The sequence below is a fragment of the Typopeltis vanoorti genome, chromosome 24 (assembly GCF_054136105.1).
Source record: "Typopeltis vanoorti isolate ZY-2024b chromosome 24, IOZ_Tvanoo_1.0, whole genome shotgun sequence".
Classification (NCBI taxonomy): domain Eukaryota; kingdom Metazoa; phylum Arthropoda; class Arachnida; order Uropygi; family Thelyphonidae; genus Typopeltis; species Typopeltis vanoorti.
This window is the reverse complement of record NC_143572.1, coordinates 67,884,126-67,894,470: the sequence shown is the minus strand read 5'-3', so window position 1 is coordinate 67,894,470 and position 10,345 is coordinate 67,884,126. Positions and strand designations below refer to the sequence as shown.

Here is a 10,345-nt window from a genome sequence, read left to right as displayed (position 1 = left end):
TAAAAATTAAATGTAACCGTGTGTAAATCAATTCAATAGAAGAAATGTTACTAAATTAAATTCTGGAAATGCGATCACAAAATTAGCATTTTAGGACATTCTGATTTCCATTTTTTATTTTGATATTTATTGATTTATTTCCTACTCATCATTTTTTTTTCTTGAAAAGTAATAATTAGTAATTCTCTCCTGCAGAGTTCGTTCCTCTGTCTGCTCCATCTGAGTGGCATTCAGTTCTGGAATGGAATTAGATGAGTGTTTAACAGATTATTATCATCATTGCAATAAAGAAACATTTTTCGGTTTTCTGTTTTTCGATCAATTGCGTTCCAATAAATTTTGTTTTCGATTGACTGTTGATCGGTGAATTGCCTTTCGATTAATTGTTAGTCGCTGAACTGATATTCGTTCATTTATTTTTTCGATACTTTGCCTTTCGGTAAATTGTCGTTCGTTAAATTTTCTTACGATAAATTGTTTTCGGTGAACTCTCCGGATAATGTGAGTAGTAATTCCAACATTTGGAAGTAATATCTAATGAATGTTTGATTCATTCAGTATCCCCTGTTTGAGAGCTGTGCTGAAGGATATGCTGGATGGATGGCCTGATTCTTATAGAGGTGGAAGATCCTTTGGCATTTAACATTTGAATTTTTAACGGAGGGTTTTGATTCGATTGGTTATTTTGGGTTACTAGGAAATTTGTTTTCGTTTATGGATGGTCCAGCTTGGATTGAAGCCATCGGATAATAGACTGTTTCTCTTAGAATGATTTTTTCCTTCCTTGTTTGAGAAGATAATGTTTCTTATATCGTAAAACAAATGTCACGCTGCTTACTAGGATGGTTTTGCCGAGTGGTTAGCGTACCCGCTCTTCAACTGGCAATAGAGAAGATTTCGAATTCGACCACGGGCGTGAATGTATTTACTTTTCTGGAAAAATTCCTTGATTCATACGTTCTTCGATCTTTATTTTTCCCTTCTTCAAACGTTTGCGTGGCAGTTATTAAACACAAAATATACTTGCTGCATGTCTGCAATTTATTGATTGAGACTGCGCAGTGTCTTCTACAGCTACCACTTCCTCCTCGATTATACATCACACAATATGCTAACATGCTAGCAGATTAAATCCTGCCATGCTGTTATCGAGAGTTAGTTTTCTGAATTTTATGATCTCCAACGACAATTTCTAAAAGTGATAATTATTTCGATATTCCTTTCAACGAGTGAAATTTGTACTGCTGTCTGCGTATATGCAAACAAATAAAAGGCATTTTATGCAGCATAGGAAAAACTTGAAATTCAGCAGTAATGAAAAGATTGATCAATGATCCTCTTCTATAAGAGGTATATTAACAACGAACGTTGATTTAATTATTGGCCTTGATTTAATGGTGGATTAACTTTAACGTTGGTGTGTTTATGTTAAGACTGAATGATGGAGAGAGAGAGAGAGAGAGCTCTTGAAACACCATGACATAATTAAATTTGAAGAACATACGAGGACAAAGCTTCACACTAACTCCATCGTAATCGGTAATGAAATATTTTAAGAATTAAAAATACTTCATTACTGTTTGCGTTCAAATCAATTTAAAATTAATATTATTACAATATACAATATTATTTGAATCACCTGAGATGCGTTTGCGATATGCTGAGGCACGAAAAGCTGCTGCTAAGGCAGTAAAGACAGCAAAGGAGAAAGCTTGGGAATCGCGTGGAGAAAATTAGATTCATCCTATGCAAATGCAAACAAAGTATTCTGGCAGACCATCCGTCGCCTTCGAGGGAGGAAATCGTGCACAGCAAGGGTAATTAAGGCCTCTGATGGCGCACTTTTAAAAACCGAGAAGGATATCCTCCACAGATGAAGGGAATACTTTGAGAGCCTTCTTAACCCGGGTGGCCCAGCAGTTGTGCACATTCAAGAGGTGCAGATCGGGGTAATGACTAGTCTCACAGCAGAAGAGGACCATTTAGTATTAAAATCGCTAAAATCGGGAAAGGCTGCTGGCGATGATGAAATTCGGCCCGAAATGCTAAAAGCCTTAAATCGAGACGGTGTTCTCTGGCTGACTCGAGCGTGACAGGCTGCTTGGATATCTGGGCCAGCACCAAAGTAATGCAGACAGGCATAATAATACCAGTCTTTAAGAAGGGAGACCAGAAGGATTGCAGTAACTATCGTGGCACCTCTCTGCTCAGCCTGCCTGCGAAAGTGTGTGCTAAGTGCTTGGAAAGATGGTGCAGGAGCATAGTTGAGTCAAAGTTCCAGGAAGGACAATGTGGCTTTCGTCTTGGTAGAAGCACAACTGACCTTATCTTCACTTTAAGGCAAGTCTTTGAGAAATCTTGGGAATATGCCAAAAATATCTACACATGTTTTGTGGACTTGGAGAAGGCATATGACCGGGTTCCTCGGGATAAGCTTTGGCAAGAAGTACAGGAGTATGGAGTGGATGGCCAACTATTAGCTGCCATCGAGTCCCTGTATGAATGCCAAGAGTTTTGTGTCAAGGTAAACAGCACAAAGTCTGAACCTTTCACAATCTCCGTTGGCATCCGCCAAGGGTGTGTTCTGTCACCCCTCCTTTTCATAATATTTATGGACTGGATTGATAGGCACAGTCGAGGCAGTGAGTGTGATAAAATTGGAAAATAGCATTGGACGTCTGCTTTTTGCAGATGAGCTAGTTCTGCTTAGCTCTTCCACAAATGACCTCCAGCGGACCCTGGATAGGTTTGTAGCTGTTTGTGCAGACGCCGGAATGAAGATCAATGTGGCCAAAACTGAAACATTTGTGGTCTCAAGACAACCATCCCAGTGCACTCTAAATGTAAGTGGAGTGCCAATGAGAGAAGTGGAGAAGTTTAAATACCTTGGGTCCATATTCACGAATGATGGAAAATGGGACGTAGAGCTAGATACTCGAATGGGCTTAGCAAGCTCAATATTGCGGGAGCTTGGCCGTTCAGTAGTATTGAAGCGGGAGTTAAGACAGAAAGCAAAGCTGACTGTCTTCAATACAGCCTATGTCCCCATCCTCACCTATGGTCATGAGAGTTGGATAATGACCGAAAGAATGCGGACACGAATCCAAGCGGCTGAAATGAGGTTCCTTCGAGGGGTTACGGGGCTGACAAAACTCGACAGATTCAGAACCTCTGCAATTCGGGAAACCCTCAATAATCAACCGCTGCTTCTCTGTCTTGAGAGATCACAGTTACGCTGGTACGGGCACCCGGTCAGAATGCTACAAGAGAGGCTCCCTCAGCAGGCCCTCTTTGCCAAGCCAGAGGGTAGGAGGCCACGTGGAAGGCCAAGGACTCGCTGGATAGATTATATCCAAAACCTTGTGTGGACAAGTTTGGGAATCCCACCAGAACACCTGAACTTGGTGACAGAGGATCGTGACAATTGGAAGTTCCTCTTGCAGCTGTTGCCCCCACAACCCAATTAGGAAGAGTGGGCCTTGAAGATGTATGTATGTATGTAATATTACAATATAAGCTAATAAAAACATATCTTTGTGGAATGTATATTTATATGTGCCGGTTTTCTCGAGCTTGCTGTCACTCAAAGCCTCTTCACAGATGCGATCCCACTCCTGCATGACGCGAAAGCTTTTGCCTGCTGTGTTTCCGCCCTGGGCTAGTTCGCTTCTCGTTAGTCAACCTGGTAACTCTGAGCTCACTGCAATTCACCATATTGACGCCGCGCTTAGTGCGGACATCCGACCGACAAAGGAACGTTGCGAAACAGAACTTCATTCCTTAAACCATCGTCCAGTTCAAGCCTCCGATCAGCAGGATTACAGGAGACAACCGAAACAACTCCCGGCGTTATGAATTATTCTATTTCACCTTTCGAACTTTGATATCCTACTTTGATGCAACAAGAAAATTACTTTTAAATGCATTAAAATTATTTAGGGTCCAGATATTTTTATTTAATAACATTAATTAGAATGCATTTGTCAGGGTCTGTTATCTTCTGCTGAGAAAGATAATCACATTCCATTTTGAGAAATTTGTCCGTGGCGCCATCTAGTGGGATCCAGTATAATTTTATTTGGTATTTAAACCATATTAAGTGATAGGTAGTCTGAATTTGGTGACTTCATGTTGAGGTTTTTCATAATATATTCTCTTAAAATCGCAAGCGCTTTCTAATCATAAACGCTGTTTCAGAGAAATTTTTAAAAACTTGGTTTCCAGATTTCACAATGTTAATTACAAACTCCGAATCAACTAATCACAATAATATTTCAAGACTATAGAGTTGAAAATATTAATAAAACGTGATTACCATAAATGCTTAGAAGACATAAACAATCGGTATCTTGGTAAAGGGAGAGGGAAAAGAGGATGTAGAATAGTTAGTCGAATGGAGGCATGTTTGCGTGCAGAGGATTATTTAATGTGAGGGATATCAAATACCTGTTTTAATACATGCATGCCATGTGACCATGAAAAAAGGAACTTGGGGGGGGGGAGATAAGGAAAAGAGATTAATTTTCTGTAATGTAAATATGGAATATCTGATGATTCCTAATAAAATCTAATATTTAAACATACGGAATACTGTTTGCATTTTTTTTATTTTTATATTGATCCTACCATGAACAGGTTGTAATACTATTTAAAATATACAGTAATGTGTTAGCGGGACAGGTTTAGATAATGCAGATATTCGAGTCTACAGAAATATTTCTAAGGCACTTCTGGCCTCAACTATGTAGTTTGGTTTTATCACACCGGACGCTGAAATTTATCGCCCATTAGGATTTTATGCCTCATATTTTCGCATTTTTTTCTATTTCCATGTATTTTCGAACAATTTTATACTCTGAAGGAAATTATCTGAAAACATACGATGTATTAAAGCAAAGATTTATTAGAAATTTGTAGTCTTTTTGATGTGAATACCAATCTTCTATCTTTGAACAACTAATCTGATTTTATAGTTTATTATTATTATTATTATTATTATTATTATTATTATTATTATTATTATTATTATTATTATTTTATTATTATTATTATTATTAGAGGGGAAATGAGAAAATTAGAGGGAAATTACATACGTACACAAACCTAGAACGAATTCCTCCCATTACAAGGACACAAAACAGAAACTGAACGACTGTTTCAATGTCAGCTTTCTGGCTCTCATTAATTAGCTGGATTGCCTCTTCTGGATAGAATCGAGCAATCTTAGAGAGGATTTTGGTGCACCACCCCAAATATGGGAGTAATATTTCATGGCTGGGCAGATTTGGGCTTTGAATAGGGTTAACAGGTGTGAAGGTGTGAAGCAGTGTCTTGTGAGAAAAAGCACATCACGCTTTTTGGCAGATGCGGAAGCTATAGTTTAAATGCGGATGTGCCAGAGAAGATCAGAGGTGCCAGTCATTCCAAGAAGAGAAACATGAACGTGCTAGGATGTCTCCGTATTACAGAAAGTAAGGGGGGAAGGGACCAGAGCTCTTTCTTGTGAGATATCAGACAGAACCGAGATTTGGTGGTTTAATTTAGTAGTTTAAAGGTTGTCCTTGCCCCACTGGAGTATATCTGGGAGATCTGAGTTCAAAGAATTCAAATACTTGAGCACTACAGTGTGTGTCGAAAGAAAAGGAGGAATGGAATGTACTTCTATCAATAAAACTATGGATAAGAATTTAATAAAAAAAAAGTGATTATACTGTAAATGCAAGGACGCCCATGCCTATTATTTTCTATCCCAAAAATGGCATCGTAATGTACGTTAGCAAACCCACCTTCACCCTTGTCAAACTATCACTTTTAATGCACATTCAGTCCTTGTATGAATCGCTATCTCCATATAAGGTTGAGCTAATGCATTTATTATTATTTTTATGCATTTTGATGATGATAACGATCAAGTGCGGCTGGCTCCATTTCTGGTTGTAACACATACAGTTCTGAAACTGCCTTGTGACAGTGCAATGAAGAGTATTTGTCCTTCGGATTCATTTCACCCGGAGAAAAGCAGCCACGTGCACTTGATGTTGTCTGTGACGAGAAACTGCAAAACCAAGCTATGGTTCTTAGTAAATTGAAAAGAAACTTTTACACAAAGCACTAACACTTATGTGAAAGATCAGTTGGATATTTTAAAAAACGGATGAAACCCGACAGTCTACGTTTCAACATATACTCTAAACCATGAATGTAGAACCCGTCTGTCGCGATCGACCGGTCGATCGCGGAGCGATTTTTGGTCGATCTCTTGTGTATTCCTCCTTACTTACAAATTTAATTAAAACTGAAAACATAATATTTTATTTATCATTATTTTGTGTTATTTTTAATTCGTTTAAGTAAATTGTTATTGATTATTTATTTTTCGTTAAAATCGTCAATTCAGTAATTTTCTTATAAGTCCGGATAAATGAATTAATTTGGATCAGTAGAAGTCAAACAAAAGGCAGGAAGTCAAATAGTGAATACGATTATAAGCAAAGTGTAAAAACTCGATTGCAGCTTAAATATTAAATATTCCAAAGCACATTACATCGATTTTTTACTTAGGTTAAGTCACATGTGAATATTGTAAAAAAATAAACTTTATTTATCTCGATATAGCTATATTAGATGCTTTTGTAAATAACTCTTTTGAAGTTAGCTGTATATACTGCTTTAATAAGAATATGTTTCAGTGTTAAAAACAGAGGCTTTTGACTGATGTTTAGATATCTCCAGAGTCTTTGCAATGTTTGTGTCTGGTGTTTGCTTAATATCAACGATCACGGCATGAACTGAATCGATATTTTCAGGTAAGATTGCTCTGGAAGGTCTTCCTGATCTTGTTTTCTAAATGTGCTGAATTTTGCGATTGCTGTTTATGCGGGGGCATAGTCCCTAAAGTTTCACACACACACTGTTTGGCGAATCTCAGTTGCGGACTTTTCTTGCAGCACGAAAAACGTTATGATGTCCTGCACATCTGTGGTTTCGTATTTCTTCAAAATCTCTGACATGCCTTCTTATATATCCTAAATGGAAAAAGAAAAAAAGAAAAAGTTCCTTAGTAGACAAAAATATATGAACTGATAATATTGTAATTACGAATGACTCTTCTGACAGAGCATTAATTAGGTTTCTATGAAGTCAAATTACTTCCATCAGAGGCTAGTCAATGCAGAGTGTCCTCAACAGTTGTAGTGATGAATAAAGAATCCTTACCCAGAACAATTAGTATGTCCATAAATACAAAGACCAAACTCCGAATTCACTGTCACTCGACCTATGGATTTATTTGTCCAGTACTTTGCCAATTGTGTACGTATGAGTACTTAACTGCTGTGTGCAATAAGTACTTTCACGTATTTCCGAAGATGACACTATCTACCGTATTTTTTCTTTTTCCTTTTTAACTACTCACTGATGAGACCTCAATAAAGGTTGAAACCGGTCTGGGTAGTGACCTTCTCTCATAATGTTGAACAGTAATACAGCTCCTAGGAGCTAAGTTCAAATTATGGGTAAATATCTAGATTAGTGATCGGATCTTGCTCCACCCTCGACACGAGTTGCCTCAGCTTGCACTACCTGAAGGGTCAGTTGCTGCAGTATCCAGGTATTTGCTTACGTTTGGAATCAATGAACTTTATATAGTTTCTACTATATTCGGCATGAATCTCTTTGAGTTTCTTATTCGGCTGAGAAACTATATGGGATGCAATATACCTTAACTTAAACAAGTTATATCGCCGAATTGAAGCCTTTGGCTCTTCATATATCTAATAATCTACAAATTTTAATGTTTTACAGGAGATTCAAAACAGCATCATTGCGATGAACAACCTGTAGGCTTTCGCAAACTGAGCTGTCTACGCATTCATGTTCTTTCTGAAAAAAAAAAAACGATTAATTCTTTGAGTATATTTATGATCGGAATACAAGACTGAGTAATGGTCAAAGACTATGTGAGTTGAATGTTAGGGTTTGAAAGAGCATGTAAATAGAAACATTCGACGAATGGGATGATTGCAAAAGATAACGAATGAATAACTGTATAGAAAAGTAAATAACAAAGAGAATCTCGTACACAAATTAATTCTAAGGAAATTTAAGCTTTGTGGAATTATCTACAGGATGGATCACAGCAGGAGATCAATGGAGATATTTCCACAAAGCTTAAATTTCCTTAGAATAATTTTCTGCATGAGATTCTCTTTGTTATTTACTTTTCAAAAGAGCAAAAGAGCAGAGAATGGGAAAAAGTGTGTGCGTGTGGGGAGGGTGAAATGGCTTGAAAGAATTTTCAGGATTTAAGTCACTTGACAATAAACAGAGAAATGACAATGACTGGTGAAACAAGCACAGACTCCTTCGGACATGGACCTATAGGTACTGATGATTCAAGACTGAATTATTTTTCAATCTTGTATACTCAGGAGGAGATTTCAAATTAAAATCGGAACCGCAACTTTTGGTACGAAATTATATCTGTATCCATACGGGGAATGCAATTTTAGGATTGCAGCATATTGAAGGAGTTTCAAATGTAGCAAGCATATGACAATGCCTATAATAAACAAATTATTTTTTCTAAATTTATAAACAATGGAAACATTGAGGTTGCGCTGCATGTTTTCTAACAAATGAATACAAAATTGATTGCACAGGACGAATATCATAATTCTGTACATACTTACTGTGTCCTGCAATTGTCAGACACATATTTACGCCACATAATTATAATTCATTTTTCTGTTTATTGTTTTGCTATAAATTGATTTTTGGAATTGTTTTTCGATCAACTGCGTTTCTATAAATGGTGTTTTCGATTAACAATTATTCGATTAACTGATTGTCTATAAATTTTTTTTCGATAAAGTGTCTTTCGATAAATTGTTTCCGATGAACTCTTTGGATACTGGTAAGAAGTGTCTACGATTACTAATTGCACAAAATATTTCTACAATTACTGCTTGTATCTGTTTTACTGAGAATATATGTCAGTTATATACAAGATTATGTGTCATTTCCCCAACTAAGGTCCTCCATAACTATGCAAGAAAATGAAAATGAAAATGCAAAATATATACAAAATAGACCAAAAAATGTTCAATTTTAGGTTTCAAAAAACTTTTGGAACGAAACTTTGATTTGATTTCATTAAATTCTTTTAATCCATATTCTTAGATTAATACGTAAATATTCGGTATACAAATAAAAAATATTTTTTTCTTTGTTTAGCCCACCATCCCTCCCCAAAGAAAATAGAAGTCATTTCCTCCGACTATTTTTGAATGCTTGCAGAAATACAGAACACGGAAACTGGGTAGGGGCCACTGCCGCACCACACCTCTGAACGGACAGTTGGTGTTGTTCTGTTTGCCCAAATTAATAATAAATACTATTATTGTTACGGGATTACGAGATTACCATCCTGCCTCAAAGCGTCGACTCGTTCGAAACAGTCTGGAAAAAGGCATAGGTAAAGTGCAAGGATAGCCCGGCACTAGCGAGACTTCACCTGGGCCTTTTCATTAGACCTCGAAAACCTAATTCTCCCTTCTCCTCTGTAGCAAACCAACTGCCAACCGTCCTGCCACTTCAACTTCTACCGCAACAACGAGGACAAGTTGGTCACCGGATGACCAACTGCCCCTGGAACCATAACCGTGTTGCAATAACGAGAGCGTAATCACGGGGGACCCCGAAATAACAATCCCGTCTTTCATTAAAACATCAAACATTTCGTTTGCAAACTTCTAACGGGCTTGATTTGGGTAGAAATAAAAATGTTTGATCTTTCTTTGAAAGCAAGTCAGAAATAACACCTACCTCAGTTCCAGTAAAACTGTATTAGAGTCCCGCATGAACAGTCGTCTGCTAGTAGGTGTCAGAAACACCTACTTCAGTATCAACTAAAACACCAAGTGACTCTTAAGAGCTGTTTTTGCATTCTTTCCACTCCAAACAAGAATACCAAGATATATGTTGGTCTATATCAGAACTTCATCTCTTCACAGCATTCTTCGCCTTGGGAAAAACAGAACTAACCCCTGTATTTATATTAATTTCAGGAGAAAAATTTATTGTGACGTCATAATACGATTAAAATAATAAAGAAGTATTTATTGCTTCGGAATGAATTTTACTATAGGTGTTGCATCGCAATTGTTGTGGCGTGTACCAATCACGTCACGCTTTAATCCTTTCGTTTAGCAAAGAGTAAACTTAGGGAAACAAAAGAATAATTGTACAGTGGACACTATGACACTGCTTTGGAATATTGGTCGTGGAAGGACGTTTTCACAGAACACGAGCCCCATTGTTGTGTCTCATTTTACGATTTTTATTC

At 37.2% G+C, this 10,345-nt stretch overlaps 1 non-coding gene across 1 annotated transcript; it reads right to left on the bottom strand.

Moving 5' to 3' along the window:
• Positions 1–3,553: 3,553 nt before the first annotated feature.
• On the bottom strand, positions 3,554–3,848 carry LOC150093374 (signal recognition particle RNA). Its single transcript, XR_016550470.1, has one exon.
• Between the last annotated feature and the right edge of the window lie 6,497 nt (positions 3,849–10,345).